Below are 21,982 nucleotides of genomic sequence, written 5' to 3'. Positions count from 1 at the left end.
TTTCCTGCTTTCCATGAACTGGAACAAAAGGAAACTGTGGCCTCTGTATTTTCATTCATGCCACACTCAACACGGAGTCTCAGTCAGGGGTAGAGAAAGCCAAGGCTTTGGTGGCAACATTCTTGTCTGCATTAGTCTGGAGACTTCCCTGGTGGCTCAGACAGTAAAGCGTCTGTCTACAATGTGGGACACCTGGGTTCAATACCTGGGTCGGAAAGATCCCCTGAAGAAGGAAATGGCAATCCAATCTAGTACTAACTATCACCTGGAAAATCCCATGGACAGAGGAGCCTGGTAGGCTACAGTCCATGGGGGTCACAAAGAGTCGGACACAACTGAGCAAGTCTGGAGTGGATTCTTATTCATTGTACCACAAGGGAAGCTACCATCTTACTGAGCTGGGAAGAAGGGGGAGAAGGTGAGCTTTGCTTCAAATACCACAAACTTGTGTCAGTTCAGTTCAGTCACTCACTCATGTCCGACTCTTTGCGACCCCATGAATCGAAGCACGCCAGGCCTCCCTGTCCATCACCAACTCCCGGAGTGCACCCAGACTCAAGTCCATTGAGTCAGTGATGCCATCCAGCCATCTCATCCTCTGTCGTCCCCTTCTCCTCCTGCCCCCAATCCCTCCCAGCATCAGAGTCTTTTCCAATGAGTCAACTCTTTGCATGAGGTGGCCAAAGTACCGGAGTTTCAGCTTTAGCATCATTTCTTCCAAAGAAATCCCAGGGCTGATCTCCTTCAGAATGGACTGGTTGGATCTCCTTGCAGTCCAAGGGACTCTCAAGAGTCTTCTCCAACATCACAGTTCAAAAGCATTAATTCTTCGGTGTTCAGCCTTCTTCACAGTCCAACTCTCACATCCATACATGACCACTGGAAAAACCATAGCCTTGACTAGACGAACCTTTGTTGGCAAAGTAATGTCTCTGCTTTTGAATATGCTATCTAGGTTGGTCATAACTTTCCTTCCAAGGAGTAAGCGTCTTTTAATTTCATGGCTGCAGTCACCATCTGCAGTGATTGTGGAGCCCCAAAAAACAAAGTCTGACACTGTTTCTGCTGTTTCCCCATCAATTCCCCATGTGTAGTTCTTACTAAATTTTACAAGATTTTCTTTTTTGGGGGCAATACAGCAATACATGAATCGTGAACTTCCAGATGTTCAAGCTGGTTTTAGAAAAGGCAGAGGAACCAGAGATCAAATTGCCAACATCCACTGGATCATGGAAAAAGCAAGAGAGTTCCAGAAAAACATCTATTTCTGCTTTATTGACTATGCCAAAGCCTTTGACCGTGTGGATCACAATAAACTGTGGAAAATTCTGAAAGAGATGGGAATACAAGACCACCTGACCTACCTCTTGAGAAACCTCTATGCAGGTCAGGAAGCACAGACTGGTTCCAAATAGGAAAAGGAGTACATCAAGGCTGTATATTGTCACCCTGCTTATTTAACTTATATGCAGAGTACATCATGAGAAACGCTGGACTGAAAGAAACACAAGCTGGAATCAAGATTGCCGGGAGAAATATCAATAACCTCAGATATGCAGATGACACCACCCTTATGGCAGAAAGTGAAGAGGAACTAAAAAGCCTCTTGATGAAAGTGAAAGAGGAGAGTGAAAAAGTTGGCTTAAGGCTCAACTTTTGGAAAACAAAGATCATGGCATCTGGTCCCATCACTTCATGGGAAATAGATGGGGAAACAGTGGAAACAGTGTCAGACTTTATTTTGGGGGGCTCCCAAATCACTGCAGATGGTGACTGCAGCCATGAAATTAAAAGACGCTTACTCCTTGGAAGGAAAGTTATGACCAACCTAGATAGCATATTCGAAAGCAGAGACATTACTTTGCCAACAAAAGTCCATCTAGTCAAAGCTATGGTTTTTCCAGTGGTCATATATGGATATGAGAGTTGGACTGTGAAGAAGGCTGAACACCGAAGAACTGATGCTTTTGAACTGTGGTGTTGGAGAAGACTCTTGAGAGTCCCTTGGACTGCAAGGAGATCCAACCAGTGTATTCTAAAGGAGATCAGTCCTGGGTGTTCTTTGGAAGGACTGATGCTGAAGCTGAAACTCCAATACTTTGGCCACCTCATGTGAAGAGTTGACTCATTGGAAAAGACCCTGATGCTGGGAGGGATTGGGGGCAGGAGGAGAAGGGGATGACAGAGATGGCTGGATGGCATCACCGACTTGATGGACATCAGTTTAAGTGAACTCCGGAAGTTGGTGATGGACAGGGAGGCTTGGCCTGATGTAATTCATGGGGTCGCAAAGAGTCCGACACGACTGAGCGACTGGACTGAACTCAGTTCATTTATTTATTTGGTTTATGGCTGTGCTGGGTCTTCATTGCTGTGCAAAGGCTTTCTCTAGTTGTAATGTGGGTGGATTACTATCATTGCAGTGCACAGGCTTCTCATTGTGGTGGCTTCTCTTGTTGCAGAACTTGAGTTCTAGGTGCACAAGCTTCAGTAGTTTTGTTGCAGGAAGGGTGATCCCTTCCAGGGCCCGAAACTGGGCTCTAGTCTAACACTCAGAAATGAATTGTCCGAGGAGACACATGTGCTGACAAAGCAAGAGATTTTATTGGGAAAGGGCGCCTGTGGGGAGAGCAGTAGGGTAAGCGAACCCAGGAGAACTGCTCTGCCACGTGGCTCACAGTCTCGGGTTTTATGGTTATGGGACTAGTTTTTGGGTTGTCTTTAGCCAATCATTCAAACTCAGAGTCCTTCCTGGCAGTGCAAGCCTTGTTCATCCAAGATGGATGCCAGTGAGAAGGATTCTGGGAGGTGGTCGGACATGTGGAGTCTCTTTTTGACCTTTGCTGAACTCTTCCGCTTGGTGGTGACTTATTAGTTCCATGTTCCTTACCAGGACCTCCTGTTGTTAAACAACTCATGCAAATGGTTACTATAGTGCCTGGCCAGGGTGGGCAGTTTCAGTCAGTGTGCGTTCCCTAACAGTGTAGTTGCCTGCTGCATGTGTAATCTTCCCAGACCAGGGATCAAACCTGTGTCCCCTACATTGGCAGGAGGATTCTTATTCACTGTACCACCAGGGACATCCAATAGATTTTTTTGAACAAATTTTTGTTTTTCATTTGCTCTCTACGTCAATTTCTAGTGACTTTAAATAGTTGTTTTAAAAATAATTTTCACCAGTTTCTCTAGAGAGCAGTTCATGGTGCTAGGCCAGAAGTTGAACTCCCTTCAGTGTTTTATTTGGACAAGTGTAACTGCAGATAAACAAGAGAAAGGTCTTGTAGCTTCAATTGGCCATTTAGGGTTTGGTTGCTTGTTTGGTGGCCTGATGTCACAGCAAGGTCAGGAAGACAGTGATGTGGAATAACTATGTTTCCAATGCTAAATGCTTCCCACATATTGATTCTGAAGCCAGTTTTGCAAACGTGGAGGTTGAGACATGGAGAGATGAAAAGGCATGCCAAGCTCCCACAGCCTTCTCAGATTTGGGCTTTGAACCTAGGCAGTCTGAGCTATCTCTACAAATGCTGCCTTTCTCAAGCAATGGAGGTTTGGGTTCCCTTGTAACTTAGGACAAATGTCCAGCAGAGTAAATAACCTGGGCATGTGTCCTTAGGAACAGCAGGATGAGAATGTTCTGCATACATTGGAAATGGCAGGAAAATGAAGAACCTGACTATGTTGACCATTTCCTCCATCCTAGGATGCAGTGAGCTTGACCCAACTCGGTTTCCAGAACAAATATGAAGAATGTTGCAATAGCACGTAGGTAATCACTAGGCTTTTCTTGTGAGTTGAGTAAACACTTGAAATTCCACCACTTCCTTCTCTTTTCATACAGGTGGCCTGATTTTGTCAAGTGAACTCAGGTTTTCTGTGTTCTTTTCAGAAGTTGTCAGCTGGCAGATGGTTTGCTGTTGTTCAGTTGCTAGGTTGTGTCTGACTCCTTGAGCCTCATTGACTATAGCACGCCAAGCTCCTCTGTCCTCTACTGTCTCTCAGAATTTGCACAAATTAATGTTCATCAAGTTGGTGATTCTATCTAGCCATTTTGTCCTCTGCTGCCCACTTCCCCTTTTACCTTCAATCTTTCCCAGCATCAGGGTCTTTTCCAATGAATCAGTTCTTTGCATCAGGTGACCAAAGTATTGGAATTTCAGCTTTGGTATCAGTCCTCACAATGAATATTCGAGGATGATTTCTTTTAGGATTGATTGGTTTGATCTCCTTGCAGTCCAAGGGACTTACAAGAGTCTTCCCCAGCACCATATTTCAAAAGCATCTATTCTTTATCACTCAACTTCTTTACAGTCCAACTCTCACATCTGTAAATGACTACTGGAAAAACCATAGCTTTGACTAAATGGACATTTGTTGGCCAAGTGGTTACTCTGCTTTTTAATACTCTGTCTAGGTTTGTCATAGCTTTCCTTCCAAGGAACATGTGTCTTTGAATTTCATGGCTACAGACATTGTCTGCAGTGATTTTGGAGAACAAGGAAATAAAACTCTGTCACTGCTACCACTTTTTCCCTTTATATTTGCCATGAAGTGATGGGACCAGAATGGTCTAGTGGTTTTCCCTACTTTCTTCAGTTTCAGTCTGAATTTTGCAATAAGGAATTCAAGATCTGAGCCACAGTCAGCTCCTGGTCTTGTTTTTGTTGACTGTATAGAGCTTCTCCATCTTTGGCTGCAAAGAATATAATCAATCTGATTTCGGTGTTGACCCTCTGGTGATGTCCATGTGTAGAGTCTTCTCTTGTGTTGTTGGAAGAGGGTGTTTGTTATGACCAGTGCATTTTCTTGGCAAAACTCTATTAGCCTTTGCCCTGCTTCACTCCGTATTCCAAGGCCAAATTTGCCTGTTACTCCAGGTGTTTCTTGACTTCCTACTTTTGCATTCCAGTCCCCTACAATGAAAAGGATATCTTTTTGGGGTGTTAGTTCTAAAAGGTCTTGTAGGTCTTCATAGAACCGTTCAACTTCAGCTTCTTCAGTGTTACTGGTTGGGGCATAGACTTGGATTACTGTGATATTGAATGGTTTGCCTTGGAAACAAACAGAGACCATTCTGTCATTTTTGAGATTGCATCCAAGTACTGCATTTTGGACTCTTTTGTTGACCATGATGGCCACTCCATTTCTTCTGAGGCATTCCTACCCGCAGTAGTAGATATAATGGTTATCTGAATTAAATTCACCCATTCCAGTCCATTTTAGTTCGCTGATGCCTAGAATGTTGACATTCACTCTTGCCACTTTGACCACTTCCAATTTGCCTTGATTCATGGACCTGACATCCCAGATTCCTATGCAATATTGCTCTTTATAGCATCAGACCTTGTTTCTATCACCAGTCACATCCACAACTGGGTATTGTTTTTGCTTTGGCTCCATTCCTTCATTTTTTCTGGAGTTATTTCTCCACTGATCTCCAGTAGCATATTGGGCACCTACTGACCTGGGGAGTTCCTCTTTCAGTATCCTATCATTTTGCCTTTTCATACTGTTCATGGGGTTCTCAAGGCAAGAATACTGAAGTGATTTGCCATTCCCTTCTCCAGTGGGCCACATTCTGTCAGACCTGTCCACCATGACCCGCCCGTCTTGGGTGGCCCCATGGGCATGGCTTAGTTTCATTGAGTTAGACAAGGCTGTGGTCCTAGTGTGATTAGATTGACTAGTTTTCTGTGAGTATGGTTTCAGTGTGTCTGCCCTCTGATGCCCTCTTGCAACACCTACTGTCTTACTTGGGTTTCTCTTACCTTGGGCGTGGGGTATCTCTTCACGGCTGCTCCAGCAAGGCGCAGCCGCTGGTCCTTACCTTGGACGAGGGGTATCTCCTCAACGCCACCCCTTCTGACTTTGAATGTGGAATAGCTCCTCTAGGCCTTCCTGCGCCCGCGCAGCCACCGCTCCTTGGAGGTAGGGTTGCTCCTCCTGGCCTCGGCCACTGGCCTCGGGCATGGGTCCTCCCAGCTGCTGCCCCTCACCCCTTGCCGCACCTGTGGAAAATTCTGAAAGAGATGGGAATACCAGACCACCTGACCTGCCTCTTGAGAAATTTGTATGCAGGTCAGGAAGCAACAGTCAGAACTGGAGACGGAACAACAGACTGCTTCCAAATAGGAAAAAGAGTACGTCAAGGCTGTATATTGTCACCCTGCTTATTTAACTTATATGCAGAATACATCATGAGAATTGCTGAGCTGGAAGAAGTACAAGCTGGAATCAAGATTGCCGGGAGAAATATCAATCACCTCAGATATGTAGATGACACCACCCTTATGGCAGAAAGTGAAGAGGAACTAAAAAGCCTCCTGATGAAGGTGAAAGAGGAGAGTGAAAAAGCTGGCTTAAAACTCAACATTCAGAAAACGAAGATCATGGCATCTGGTCCCATCACTTCAGGGGAAATAGATGGGGAAACACTGGAAACAGTGTCAGACTTTATTTTTTTGGGCTCCAAAATCACTGCAGATGGTGACTGCAGCCATGAAATTAAAAGATGCTTACTCCTTGGAAGGAAAGTTATGACCAACCTAGATAGCATATTCAAAAGCAGAGACATTACTTTGCCAACAAAGGTCTGTCTAGTCAAGGCTATGGTTTTTCCAGTGGTCATGTATGGATGAGAGTTGGACTGTGAAGAAAGCTAAACACTGAAGAATTGATGCTTTTGAACTGTGGTGTTGGAGAAGACTCTTGAGAGTCCCTTGGACTGCAAGGAGGTCCAACCAGTCTATTCTGAAGGAGATCAGCCCTGGGATTTCTTTGGAAGGAATGATGCTAAAGCTGAAACTCCAGTACTTTGGCGGCCTCATGCGAAGAGTTGACTCATTGGAAAAGACTCTGATACTGGGAGGGATTGGGCGCAGGAGGAGAAGGGGATGACAGAGGATGAGATGGCTGGATGGCATCGCCGATTTAATGGACATGAACTTGGGCAAACTCCAGGAGACAGTGAGGGACAGGGAGGCCTGGCGTGCTGCAGACCATAGGGTCACAAAGAGTTGGACAAGGCTTAGTGACTAAACAATAGCAACAACATGGATGGGGATTGAGGCAGAGCTTCTGGTTCAGGGTGTGTCCTACTGACTGGTTGGGGAGACTATCCAGAGGCTACCTGAGCAGCTGCTAGAAGATTCCACCTTCTCAGGGAAGAAGGAAGCAGCTGGAAACTCTAGTCTGTAGCAGAAAAGGCAAAGGCAATCCACTCCAGTACTCTCGCCTAGAAAATTCCAGGGACGGAGGAGCCTGGTAGGCTGCAGTCCATGGGGTCATTAAGAGTCAGACATGACTGAACGACTTCACTTTCACTTTTCACTCTCATGCATTGGAGAAGGAAATGGCAACCCACTCCAGTGTTCTTGCCTGGAGAATCCCAGGGATGGGGGAGCCTGGTGGGCTGCCGTCTATGGGGTCACACAGAGTCGGACATGACTAAAGCAACTTAGCAGCAGCAGCAGCAGAGCTCCAGCATGCCAGGATGGGACAAATCTGAAAACAGCCAGATCTGCCCCCAGCCCCGCCCCCCAGGGACCCTTGTCCAAGTCCCAGTGACAGGATGTCTGTGGGTAAACACTGAAAGAGATGCTTCAGCTAAACCCCCTGGGACAGGGACTTCCCTAGTCGTCTAATGGTTAAGAATCCACCTCCCAGTGCAGGGGACACTGGATTGATCCCTGGTTAGGGAACTAAGATCCCGCATGCCTCAGAGCAGCTAAGCCCATGCGCCATCACTGCTGAACCCCCCGCACTCTGGAGCCCCTGTGCCACAACTAAAGAGCACGATCACTGTAACGAAAGGTCCCACACGATGCAATGAAGATCCCGCATGCCACAACTAAGACCTGATGCAGCCAAATGAATTAAAATAAAACATAAAAGACCTGGGGCATGCTGGTTCATGTCTCCTAAAAGATGGAGAAGCCATAGTGGTGCAAGAGCTTTTCTTCACTTTCGGATAGAACCCTTGGTGCTTTGGGATCTCAGGGGCCCAGCTTTGAACCCCTGGCAGAGATGGCAGCCAGCAGGCCCTGGTGGCAGTGCAGAACAAACAGCTGTGCTGTGCGAAATTACCTTAGCCATGTCCCGCTCTTTGAAACCCCATGGACTGTAGCCCACCAGGCTCCTCTGTCCATGGGATTCTCCAGGCAAGAATACTGGAGTGGGTTGCCATGACCTTCTCCAGGGTATCTTCAGAACCTAGGGATCAAACTAGCATCTCTTAAGTCTCCTGCTTTGGCAGGTGGGTTCTTTACAACAAGTGCCACCTGGAATGCCCAGAAGGAACAGTACCCATCACTAAGTACCCTCGGGAAAAGGTGATACCCAGCGTGGCCACACACTGGAGTTGGCCTGACTTGTAAGTGATCAAGTCACAGAAATAGCTGGAGGGCAATTTGTAGGAGTCCTGTGATGCAGAAATGTCACCCTCTCAAATTTACTCACAGTGAGTAATAATTTTTAAAAAATCTAAAGACAAGTAGTGTATCGACCGGCTGATGGTACTGGCTGAAGCTATTTCTTGGTAGAATTATGTTTGCTCATCACCCATTGTCTCCATATTTATAAAACACTGACACAAAAGAAAGGAAAGCTTCCCTCACTCCTCAGGTATACTAGCAAATAAGAAGCTATTTGAGAACAATTCAAGTTACTGTAGATTTTATCCTGTTTTAATTGTGTGGTGAGGCAGGACTGGTGTGAGTCAATGGTAAAAAGACTGAATGCCAAAACCTGGAAGGTTGGGCTGGGGAATAAAATTCCAGAAGAATGACAGCAGTGTCCCCTGTCCTGCCACATGCTGTGGATGTGGCAAGGGTCAGGTACCAGGTCACCCAGTGGCAGAGGTCACTGTTTAAGTGAGCTTCAGGGGAAGCTGGAGTCACTGGGTGATTCCGGGGTGGAGCTCGTAGATGTGAGGATGGGGAAGGGGTCCAGGTGAGGGCTCAGAGTGGACTGTGAGAACCCCATTTAGATGGTTTCTGGATCCAAGGTCTCATCAATCTTAGAAGCCAGAGATGGAAGTTGCCAGTGAGTGTGAAGTGATGTGAAGATGAGTGAAAGGTGGATACAAGGGAGAAAGGGTGATGATAAGAAAATGAATTTCTGAGAGAGAGGCCTCAGTGAAGACTGGGCCCCTCTTGTGGCCTGGGAGCTTGAGAAACTGGTTATGGGCAATCCAGATGAGGTCTGCTGAGTCCATGAGAGATTGCTAACCTCTCTTTTGTATCACACCCTGAAGTTTGACTCAGATGGTGGTGGCTGTGTGGTTACGAGTGTGTCCTGAGCTCTGATCAGCAACAAGCAGGAGAGGTTCCAGAGTCTGTCCTCTCCATCTGGTCTCTTTCATTGGCCAGAGCGGTGTGTTCAGGAGCTCCTGTCTGAGACACAAAGCAAGGCAGGCTTGTAATTTATCAAGCACCAGTCAATCTTCCAGTGTCAACAGGCTTCCCAGGCACCAGGGTGGGTCCACAGAGTCAGCTTATGCATGAACTGTCACTATAACGTCCATTTTTAGAAGATATTGAGGGAAGTACATCCAAAATGTGTGTGTGTTAGTTGCTCAGCTGTGTCCGATCCTGTGTGACCTCATGGGCTGTAGTCTGTGCTCCTCTGTTCATGGAATTCTCCAGGCAAGAATACTGGAGTGGAAAGCCATTCCCTTCTCCAGGGGATCTTCCTGACCCAGTGTTCGAACCCATATCGCCTGCATTGCAGGTGGATTCCTTACTGTCTGAGCCACGAGGGAAGCCAACATTCAAAATAGTAAAAAGAAACTATGCCACGTGAGGCTCCTTCCAGTCTGTCTGCCATTCGTCCATCTATCCATTCATCCCTCTCTCCCCCATCCCTCCCCTCCATCCATCCATTCATCTACCCAAAAGAACACAAGGTGGTGATGAACACATTCACTTTCTCAACTGCCATGATATTTTCACACATATATACACGTGTCAAAAGTGGTAGAAGGTGTGCACTTCAGATGTATGCTGGTGAGTATACTTTACTTAAATCTCAGTAAAGTTAGGAAAAAGGAAGGAACTCAGTGTATATCTGTAGGTCAGAACTGGTAACAACTCACACAACCATCAATGGAGAATGGATGAAGTATGGCATATTCATGCAAGAGAATGGTACTCAGCAATGGAAAGGAACAAACTCTTCATACACACAACAACGTGGATAAATCTCACATACCTTAATGCTAATTAAAATGAGTCAGACATGGGCCTTCCCTGGTGTTCCTATGGCTCCCCATGCTTCCACTGCATGTTGATCCCTGGTTGGGGAACTAGGATGCCATGTAGCGTGCTCCCCCAAAACAGTCACACCAGAGGATCCATTGTTTGTGATTTATTTATACAAGTTTCAAAACCAGAGTAGAGAAAACTATATCGTGTTTAAGAGTATGTGCTCAGATGGTAAAACTATATAGAAGCAAGGATAGGATTATCATTAAGGTTAGGGTAGTATTAGCTTTGGAGAAGGCAATGGCACCCCACTCCAGTACTCTTGCCTGGAAAATCCCATGGACAGAAGAGCCTGGTAGGTTGCAGTCCATGGGGTCGCAAAGAGTCCGACACTACTGAGAGACTTCACTTTCACTTTTCACTTTCATGCATTGGAGAAGGAAATGGCAACCCACTCCAGTGTTCTTGCCTGGAGAATCCCAGGGACCGGGGAGCCTGGTGGGCTGCCGTCTCTGGGGTTGCACAGAGTCAGACACGACTGAAGCGACTTAGCAGCAGCAGCAGCAAGAGTATTAGCTTAGGGGAGGAGGGTCTGGAAGTTAAGATGCTTCTGAGCTCAGATAGCATTTTGTGATTATGGACCTATTTGCTTCCTAATAAACAATAGTCCATTTTGTTTTGTGCACATTTCTGAATATACTTTACATTTCATAACTGAGAATGGAGCAATGTGTATGTGCTATGCTTGTATGGGAAGAGAAAAAAGAGTTTTAGTGGTAGTTTACTCTGAGGAGAGAGTCTATGTGAAGGTGGGACAGTGGAAGCTTTTATTTGTTTTCCTTATATATTTCATTTAAAAAAATGTAAATTCCCTCATGCAGTTCATAAATAAAATTAAAATGCATAATCATAAACTCATGGATAATAAAGCAAAGGAGGGACTGCCCAACTGTAGGTGCTGAAATGGGGACCCAAGGAGAGAAAAAGAAAGAACAGGCAGGATGGCCTGTGTATCTATGTCAGTAAGTGTATGTCAAGTGAAAGACAGGAAGACGAGGCAGAGAGAGCCTCAGAGGAATTCACAGCATGAGAAAGGCTTGATCTGGACAGTCAGGAAATGCCAGTGGCCTCTAGAAGCTGAGAATGAACTTCAGATGACAGCCAGCAAGGAAAAGGAAACTTCAGTTCTACAAACACGGGGAACTAAATTCTGCCAACAACCTGAATGACTTTGGAAGTGGATTCTTCCCAGAAAAGAGTCCACCCAGCCAACACCTTGATTTTGGCCTCATGAGACCCACAGCTGCTGCTGCTGCTAAGTCGCTTCAGTCGTGTCCGACTCTGTGTGACCCCAGAGACGGCAGCCCACCAGGCTCCCCCGTCCCTGGGATTCTCCAGGCAAGAACACTGGAGTGGGTTGCCATTTCCTGCTCCAATGCATGAAAGTGAAAAGTGAAAGTGTAGTCGCTTACTCGTGTCCAACTCCTAGCGACCCCATGGACTGCAGCCTACCAGGCTTCTCCGTCCATGGGAGTTTCCCTGCAAGAGTACTGGAGTGGGGTACCATCGCCTTCTCCAAGTCCTACAGCAGAGGAACCAACTGAACCGACTCAGACTTCTGACCTACACAGTTGTCGGATCATTAAATGGGTGTCTTTTGCTTGCTTGCTTGTTTGTGAGTTTGGAGCAGAGAGAGGTTTATTAAAGGGCCATGCAAGGAGATGGGTGGCTCATAGCCTAGAAGCCCTGAGCTCCCTGGAGGGTCTGTATGGGTGTGATCTTAAGGCACTATGTCCGTGGTAACTGTCACAGCAACGAGAGAAAACTAATATAGCCACGGGCTGACTTGGAAAATAGAAGTGATTCTGTAGCCTATTGTGTAGGGTGTCCTTGAAGACAATGCTCCATGGGTCAGGGGCTTCTGGGAGCAAAATGGAGACACATTAATAAAGGACATGGAGAGGTTGCATCTATTAATAGATAGGGGAGGTGGTGGGAAGGACGAGCATTCATGCCTCTAAGATAGTGTGTCACCTCTAAGACTGATCTACTCTTCAAAGCTTCAGCCACATCCTTGTTAACCACTGACCTGGCAGTTTAAATCATGGGGTTAAGAGGACAAAACTACTGTGAGTGTGTGTGTGTGTGTGTGTGTGTGTGTGTGTGTGTGTGGATGTGTACCACACTCTCAGGGTTCCCCGAAGATATAGAGGACACAGTGCAGGTACAGGTACAGAGAAGCCCCTCTTTGGCAGAATAAATTAGATCCCACCCACTCCTACTTTCTTTTCCAGGAGGATTTTACACAGGGAATTAGGTCCTTAAAAATCGTATGTAGGACTAAAGAAGTAGGTTCTGAATTGGGCCTTGAAAAATTCAGAAGTGATTCTCAATAGTTGATGCTACAGGCAACTTGAAGCTGGTTCTGAAGCTCAGAGTTCAAGAACACACATCCAGGAATTAGATTAGAAAGCCAAATTCAAGAAGACATTTGATACTGGAAATGCTCCTGCCCCCAAATGTCACCCTTCCATGACCTTGCTTGCCAGCAGCCAAAATAGTCAAAAGAGAATAGAAAGATGGTATTGGGGTCAGCCTCCAGAATCCCATATCAGTGCATCGAACTGTAGACACGGTTTCACATCCAGACGCAAGCTGCAATGAATTCTGGGAAGTGCTGCTGTAACTTTCCAACCTCTCCATATAGAAGGAGGGGGAAAAAAGAAGGTGAGAGAGTCTAGGCATAATAGCCACCCAAGGCGGCTTTGTCTTGTTTTCCTCTCTCACATTTATATTTTGAGTGGTAAGCTGCTGCTGAGAGGTTTAACAAAGATTTTTTAAATTGACATATAGTTGATATACAATGTTGCATATATACAGCAAAGTGATTCAGTTATAAATATACATACAACCTATTCTTTTTCAGATTCTTTTCTATAATAAGTTATTATAAGATATTGAATATAGTTCCTTGTGCTATACAGTAGATCCAAGATAAAATTTTTGATTAAAATGTTTTAAAGGCTCATTTCCAAAGTTTGCACAAATCTCATATTTACAGAACAGTTTGCATCCAAGTTTTTTGGGTAGTACAAACATCAGTATAGCCAGAAATCAACTCATTTAACTTCAGCAAAATTAAAAGTTAACAGAAGTTAACTCATTTTACTTTTGTGTTAAGAACAAACTAGCATTTGTAATGAACAATTCCTATACATTACATTATATCTGTACATTATTTCTGTTCCTGAACAGATATAAACACTTTCTTGGAATTATTTTGTTTTTAAAGGAAAGCATTATTTAATAAATAGTATCAGGCCCCAAAAGATGCATTATGACAAGGTATGAAAGTTGATGGGGGATAAACTACAGTTCAGTTCTTTTTTGTATGTGCTGAGTCATCATTCTAACTCATTTAATAATCATGATTCTTGTTCTAAGTTTTTTAATGTTAAAACTAAGTTGTTAAAATATAAAAAAATATTATTATTTTCTTTTTTAATTAATTAATTTATTTTAATTGGAGGCTAATTACTTTATAATATTGTAGTGGTTTTTGCCATACATTGACATGAATCAGCCATGGGTGTACATGTGTCCCCCATCCTGAACCCCCCTCCCACCTCCCTCCCCATCCCATCCCTCAGGGTGGTCCCAGTGCACTGGCCCTGAGCACCCTGTCTCATGCACTAAACCTGAACCGGCGATCTATTTCACATATGGTAATATACATGTTTCAATGCTATTCTCTCAAATCATCCCACCCTCGCCTTCTCCCACAGAGTCCAGAAGTCTGTTCTTTACATCTGTGTCTCTTTTGCTGTCTTGCAAGTAGAGTCATCGTTACCATCTTTCTAAATTCCAAATATATGTGTTAATATACTTTATTGGTGTTTTTCTTTCTGACTTACTTCACTTTGTATTATAGGCTCCAGTTTCATCCACCTCATTAGAACTGATTCAAATGTATTCTTTTTAATAGCTGAGTAATGCTCCATTGTATATATGTACCACAGCTTTCTTATCCATTTATCTGCTGATGGACATCTAGGTTTCTTCCATGTCCTGGCTATTGTAAACAGTGCTGCGATGAACATTGGGGTACATGTGTCTCTTTCAATTCTGGTTTTCTCGTTGTGTATGCCCAGTAGTGGGATTGCTGGGTTGTATGGCAGTTCTATTTCCAGTTTTTTTTTTTTTTTCCAGTTTTTTAAGGAATCTCCATACTGTTCTCCACAGTGGCTGTCGTAGTTTGCATTCCCACCAACAGTGTAAAAGAGTTCCCTTTTCTCTGCACCCTCTCTAGCATTTACTGTCTGTAGACTTTTTGATAGCAGCCATTCTGACCGGCATGAGATGCTACCTCATTGTGGCTTTGATTTGCATTTCTCGGATATATTATTGATTATTTTCAATTTGCTCAAGATTATGAATTATAAGTGGACAAAGCTGCATTTCTAGTTGACAAAAGGAACCACAAGTCATGTGATGTTTCTTTTTTTTGGCTATGCAGGGTCTTTGTTGTGGTGCGCAGTCTTTTTTTTTTGTCTAAGTGTGTTGCTCAGGCTTCTTACTGCAGAGCACAGGTTCTAGAGTGCTCAGGCTCAGTAGCTGCGGCTCGGGGCTTAGCTGACCCTCATGTGGGATCTCAATTCTGTCACCAGGGATTGAACCCACACCCCTGCATTGGGAGGCCAATTTTTAACCACTAGACCACCAGGGCGGAGAAGGCGATGGCACCCCACTCCAGTACTCTTGCCTGGAAAATCCCATGGATGGAGGAGCCTGGTAGGCTGCAGTCCATGGAGTCGCTAGGAGTCGGACACGACTGAACGACTTCACTTTCACTTTTCACTTTCATGCATTGGAGAAGGAAATGGCAACCCACTCCAGTGTTCTTGCCTGGAGAATCCCAGGCACAGGGGAGCCTGGTGGGCTGCCGTCTATGGGGTCACACAGAGTCCAACACGACTGAAGCGACTTAGCAGCAGCAGCAGTATTTAGTATTAACACAGTGGCAAAGAATCCGCCTGCCAGTGCAGGAGATGCAAGAGACTCGGGTTTGACCCCTGGGTCAGGAAGATCCCTTGGGGTAGGAAATGGCAACCCACTCCAGTATTGTTGGCTGGGAAATTCCACGGAGAGAGGAGCCTGGCGGGTTACAGGCCATGGGGTCGCTAAGAGTTGAGCGCAACTATGCACACACACACACACACACACACACACACACACGCACAATATACTTTATACATGCTTTTGGAAAATAAAGTATTAAAGCATATAAAATATTTTAAAGATACTTTTTCTTGTTTTTGAAGTATACTTTTAAAGTAAAGTACTATCAGAGAAAAATCTGAAAAGAAAGTTGCTGTAGTTAAACCACGTGGTGTTAAATAGAACACTAAATATTCAGACCAGTGGGACAGAAGAGATAGCTCAGAATTTGATTTTATTAAAGGTAACTTGATATATGATAAAAGAATAAATTCAAATCGGCAGAAAATCAGGGAAACCAGGGAAAATATACCATCAACAATTTAAATTAACTGAACATATCATTTTGTAAAGAATAAAATTTGATTCCTGCATATCTTACTAAAATAAAGTTCCAGAGAATTAAAATAATACCACATTAAAAAACTAGGTAACAAACAAAAAAAACTAGGTAACAGCAAAAATTTGAAAAAAAAATTTTTTTAGATAAAGGCAATAATGACATGACAACTTTCTAATCTGAAAAAACATGTCATAAAGAAAAGATGTGTTTGACTATAGAAAATGAAACCTTTCTAAGCAAAAGAAAAACGTCACCAGCATTTAAAGGTAAGCTATGAAGTGACAAAGCATTTGGAGTATTTTATTTTATTTTTTATTTTTTTTTAATGTTTACTCTTGCTTTTTTTAATCCCCTCCTCTCCCCCAAGTGGAGTAGTTTAATCATACCATTAATATACTGATGACATAAAGAATCCTTAGAAATTAAAAAAAAATAGTAGAGTCTAATAGATAATGGGCAAGGGACAAAAATCAAAATAAGAAAGATAATTCCCCCAAATAAAAAGTTTAAAAAATATATGTAGATATGTATTTATTTGGCTGCCTCTGGTCTCAGTTGCAGGAACTGCATTGCATCATGTGAGATCTTTTGTTGTTATGCAGGGACTCTCTAGTTGTGTTTGGGAGGGCTTCGCTGCTCAGTGGCTTGTGCAATCCCAGTTCCCTGACCAGGGATCAAACACAGATTCCTTGCATTGTGAGGTAGGTTCTTAACCACCGGACCACTAGGAAAGTCCTCCTCCCCAAATGCATTTGACAGTAAATAAATATTTGGGAAAGTATTAAACAATTTGTGGTCATAAGTGGAGATTAAAAGTACTTACTATTTCTACTCATTACATTTGCAGATGAAAGACTATGATAATATCTAACGCTGGTGAAAGTACAGCAAACTTGTAGGTAATGGCAGTGTAAACTGATATAATACTTTTGGAAAGTATTTGATAATGTTCATTGTTGCTGTTGTTTAGTTGCTAAGTTGTGTCCAAACTTTCGAGACCCCATGGACTGTAGCCCACCAGTTTCCTCTGTCCGTGGGATTTCCCAGGCAAGAATATAGGAGTGGGTTGCCATTTTCCTCTCCAGGGGATCTTCCCGAACCAGGAGTTGAACCTGTATCTCCTGCACTGGCAGGCCAATTCTTTACCACTGAGTCACCAGGGAATCCCTAATGTTCATTAGGAACCCTGAGATTGTAACTTAAGCATTTTTGGATACTCGTTTTGTTGGGACATGATTACATATAGTGAAATGCATAAATCTTAAGTGTAGAGAGTGATGAGATTTGATAGATGCATGTACCCATGAGATTCACACCCCAGTCAGGATGGAGAACATTTTCATCACCTGAGAGAGCCCTTTGTGTACTTTCCCCAAAACTCACACATCCTCTTCTCCCCTCCTATCATTTTTCTGCTCTTTTTCACCAGATGTGAATTTTGCCTGTTCTAGAATTTCATATCAATGGGATCATGCAGAGTGTAGTTTTTTTGTGTTTCGTATCTTTTTGCTCAGTGTTTGGCATTCATCTATTTTGTTGCATGTATTAGCATTTTATTTCTTTTTTATCACCAAGTAGTATTGCATTGTATGGCTAAACTTTATTTATCCATTTACCTGTTGGTGGGCATTTGGGTTATTTCTGATGTTTGGCTTTTGTGGGAAAGTTTCTAAGAGCATTATCTCTCTCTCTCTCTCTTTTTTTGTTATTGTTGTGGTAAAACACATATAACACAAACTTGCCATTGTAGCCATTTCAAAATGTACAATTCAGTGGCACTAATTAAATATTCTGCACTATTTCCAAAATTTATTTTTATGACCTTAAATAGAAACTCAGTAACCAATAGCAATAATTCCTTCTTTTCCCCTCCCCTCAGTCTCTGGTAATCCTTGATCTATTTTCTATCCCTATGAATTTGCCTTTTATAGATATTTCATGTAAGTGGTATCATATGTATTATTTTGTATCTGGCTTACTTCACTTAGCTTAATTCTTTCAAGGTTCATCCATGTTGTTACCTGTATCAGAACTTTATTCCTTCTCATGGTTGAATAATATTCCATTGTATGTATATACCATATGTTGTTGATCCATTCATCTATCAATGGACACTTGGGTCATTCCCACTTTTGGTTATTTTGAAAAATGTTATGAACATTGATGAACAAGTGTCCCTTTGAATCTCTGCTTTCAGTTTTTTGGAGTATATATCTAGGAGTGTAGGTGCTGGGTCATTGTTCTGTGAACATTTTTGTAATAGTCTTTATATGTGCATATGTTTTCATTAGCGTGGGTAGACATGTAGAGGTTATATGGCATGTGTATACTTAACTCTGTGAAACAATGTCAATCTACATTTAAAAAGTTCATTTTATATTCTCACCAACAACTTTTGAAGTACCCATTGCTGCACATCCTTCTTAACACTTAGTATTGTTTGTCTTCTCTTCCCTACATATGACAAATATTTAATATGATTTTTAATATCTCAGTACATCCTTGCACAATAGATATTATTATTCATTTTAAAAACTTTGAGATGTAATTGACATATGACATATGATATGTTTCAGGTTTACAACATAATGCTTTGACATAATATAGATTGCAAAAAGACTATGACCAGATGTCTAGTTGTCATTCATCACCACATTACGATTTTTTTCTTGTGATGGGCACTTTTAAGATTTGTCTCAGCAGCTTTCAAATATACATAAAGTATTACTAACTATAGTCACTGTGCTCTATGTTACACACCCAGGACTTGCTCTACACCTGGAAGCCTGTGCTTTTTTACCACCTTCACCTATTTTGCCCTCTGCCCACATCGGGCCCCACGCCCAGAAAAGGGCTCTGTTTCTATGAGTTCTGTTTTTTTGTTTTCTTTTGTTTGTTTCATTTTCAGATTCCACTCGTAAGCGAGATCTTGTTTTAATTGTAGTCATTTTGATGCCATCATCTCATGGTAGTTTTAACATAGAATTCCCTCATGAGTTATGGTATTTAACACTTTTTCAAATATTTATTCGCTATTCTTCCTTTATGAAGTGACTGTTCAAATATTGTGCCCATTTAAAAGAATCAGAGTGTTTTGCTATTATTATTAATGCAGTACTTGCTGTGATAAAGAACCTACGAACAGACCCACCTTTATACAGTCATTTGATTTCTGACCCAGATGTCAAAGCAATTCAATGGGAAAATGAAAATCTTTTCAACAAATTGATCTGAAGCAACAGAATTTCAACCCAGTGTATTTGAGGTGAATTGCAGACCTACATGTAAAAACTACAAAACTGCTAGAAGAAACAAGAGGATATATTCATGACACTGGGGAAAGCAAAGATTTTTTGAAGACTGACTTGCAATGGGCTGGTCCATGGGACCGCACGACCGCAAACGGATAGGACTTGTGGACTTGTGCTAGGTTCTTGTCACGTGGGACCCCAGGGCCCCTTGTCCATACCCCTTAGCACCCCAGAAAAGGGCTTGCTGGAATATGAATTTCCCAAAGATATTTGTATATGTGTGTATTTACTGATATGTGTATTTACTGAATACGGTAAAGAAAGACATGAGTCACCTTCTTGGGCTTTTTCCTCTTCACTAATGTGGTCTCCACATGTAGACCATGGTATCTTCACATGGTTAGGAAAGAGGAGGCTTGTGGAGGGGAGCGGGGACAGTGCCTGACCTGGCGGCCAGATGGCAAGCAACTTTGGCCTAGAGACCTAGAGATAGGGCCAATGTGGAGTGGGGACGAACTTGGATTTTGGAGTCTGAGTTCAAATCCCCAGACATATGTGGTTTGAGCTGTGTGTCCTTGGAGCATTCACTGGACCTCTCTGAGTCCTGGTTTCCTTACAGGAGGCGAACCCTTAGCTGACTATCTGGTCTCAGGACAGTTCTAGTAATCAAGGGCGGATGTGACAGCAGAGGCAGCCCTGCCCTCAAGCAGACCACACAAATGCAACACCTCAAACTCAGCTTTCACACACAAGCTCCACTTCCTAATTTTCCCGCTTCACCACTGGCCCCTCAGCCTTCAAATACTATAAAACTCTTGCCTCCTGTCTCCTCTGTCTCTTGTATCTGATTAGTTACAAAATGCCATCAATTTTTCCTTCAAAACACTGTTTAGCAAGAAGTTCTTCTGTAGCTGATACGGCTGTTGCCTACCTGATCCCCTGACTTCTCATCTGTCCTTCCCGGCAGAATCTCAGTTTGGTTCAAAGTCCAGCCAAAGGCTTCCTTCTGTATAGCCCTTCACAGTTGCGAGTACCCCCTGGGCGTACTGATGAGACAAGCTGAAGGTCTCTGGGAAATATTTGCTTTTTAAAAATACATATAAGTACCTCCCTTTCGTGCTTCACTCTTCTCAGTTTTCCACCTGGGGCGGGGCCCTAGGGCCTGGAGGGCCTCAGTAGTCATCTTGGGATTATGAGGCAACCAGTCTCAAGAAGGCATTCGCGTCACTCACCCAGACTACTGCACAAGCTGTTGCTGGGCTCTCCCGACCTCTGCCCTGCAAGTAGAAGCCTCATGAGCCCCAGAATTGAGGACTCCAGTTAGAGTTCACCCCTCAAATAGAATATGAGGAAACCAATGGAAATGATGAAGGAAATCTAAATTTATTGACTGGGATGATGTTCATGACATCTTGTTAAATTTAAAAAGCTGTTCCAAAACATTTTTTATGATATATAACTTTATATAAACATATACTTGTTTATAAATATATTCATTGAAAGGCATAAATGGATATTTATGTAAATTTTTAATAATTAATTTCCAATGTATTGAGATATCAGACATGCTGCATTATATACTTTTAAGGTGTACAACATAATGATTTGACTTACATTCATCATGAAATGATGATTACAGTGGATTTAGTGAACATCCATCATCTCATAGAAATCAACATTAAGTAGACAAAAAGTTTTCCTTGTAATGAGAGCTCTTAGGATTTACTTTCTTTACAATTTTCACTTATAATGTAATAAATATAATGTAAAAATAAATATAATAGCAGTGTTCATTATCTTTTTCGTATTATACATTACATCCCTAGTATTTACTTATCTTGTAACTGGAAGTTTATACCTTCTGACCACCACCTTCATCCAATCCTACCCCTTACCCTTCCACCCCAGCCTCTGGTAACCATTAATCCAATCTCTTTTTTCCAAGAGTTTGTTTTTAAAGTATAATTGACCGACAACACTATGTAATTTCCTGGTACACACCATAGAGAATCAATATTTCTATAAATTTAAAAATGATGACCACTATGAGTCTAGTTGTCATCCGTCAATATTCCTGTAAATCTGTTTGGTGAACTTATAAGTGGTTTCATTTATTGTTTCTTACTTATCTAATGAAAATTTATTTCAATAAAAATAAGAGAGCCAAAATGCTTAAAAATGCTTCAATTCCTTGCTCCTTAGTGTGGCATTCACTGACTTCCACAATGGGCAAGAATAAAGGTGGTGTGTTTATGTGTGAATTTATGAGTATATGAAAGTATGTGGTTGTGAATTAATGTGTGAGTATGTGTGTGTGGGTATCTGGGAGTGTGAGTGGCTATGAGTGTGTGTGAATTTGTCAGTGCTTTGGAGAGTGTATGTCCCTGAGTTCATGTAACCGTGTGTAAGTGTGTGATGTGAGTTAGTGTGAGTGTGTCTGCTACCCTGGGATTTGGGTAATAAACCAGAAAGGATTCAAGGGGCCAGACAAACTATGGAATGCTCAGTTTATTTGGAATTTCAGGTAAACAACAAATACTTTCCAGTGTAAGTATATCCCATGCAATATTTGGGACATATGGATACTAAGAAATTATTTGTATCTACTATTCAATTTTTCTGACAGATGAAGGCCAATGACCTTTATGACACAGATGACTATTCAGACACCCAGAAGTTGGGACCAGACCCTGGCTGGGGCTCCTGTCCTTCCCACCGGCTCTCTCTGCCCATCGGCCAGGTCACTGCCAGGCTGGGCTGAACCCAGCTCTGAGGGAAAGGCCGGGCCTCCTTGATGATGGTGAGAAGGCTGGTGTGGGTCTAGGGGACCCAGGGTGCCCATAGAGCTCATGATCAGGGTCCATGAAGCTGGAGAATCCAGGGCTGGGAGGAGGAGCTTCAGGATCTACCCTGAGGGCACCTTTTTCTTCATCTTAATCAGGTAGTGCTACACTGGCTTAAATGGCTGG

The sequence above is a fragment of the Bos javanicus genome, chromosome 11, assembly GCF_032452875.1.
Source record: "Bos javanicus breed banteng chromosome 11, ARS-OSU_banteng_1.0, whole genome shotgun sequence".
Classification (NCBI taxonomy): domain Eukaryota; kingdom Metazoa; phylum Chordata; class Mammalia; order Artiodactyla; family Bovidae; genus Bos; species Bos javanicus.
This window is presented reverse-complemented; position numbering follows the sequence as displayed.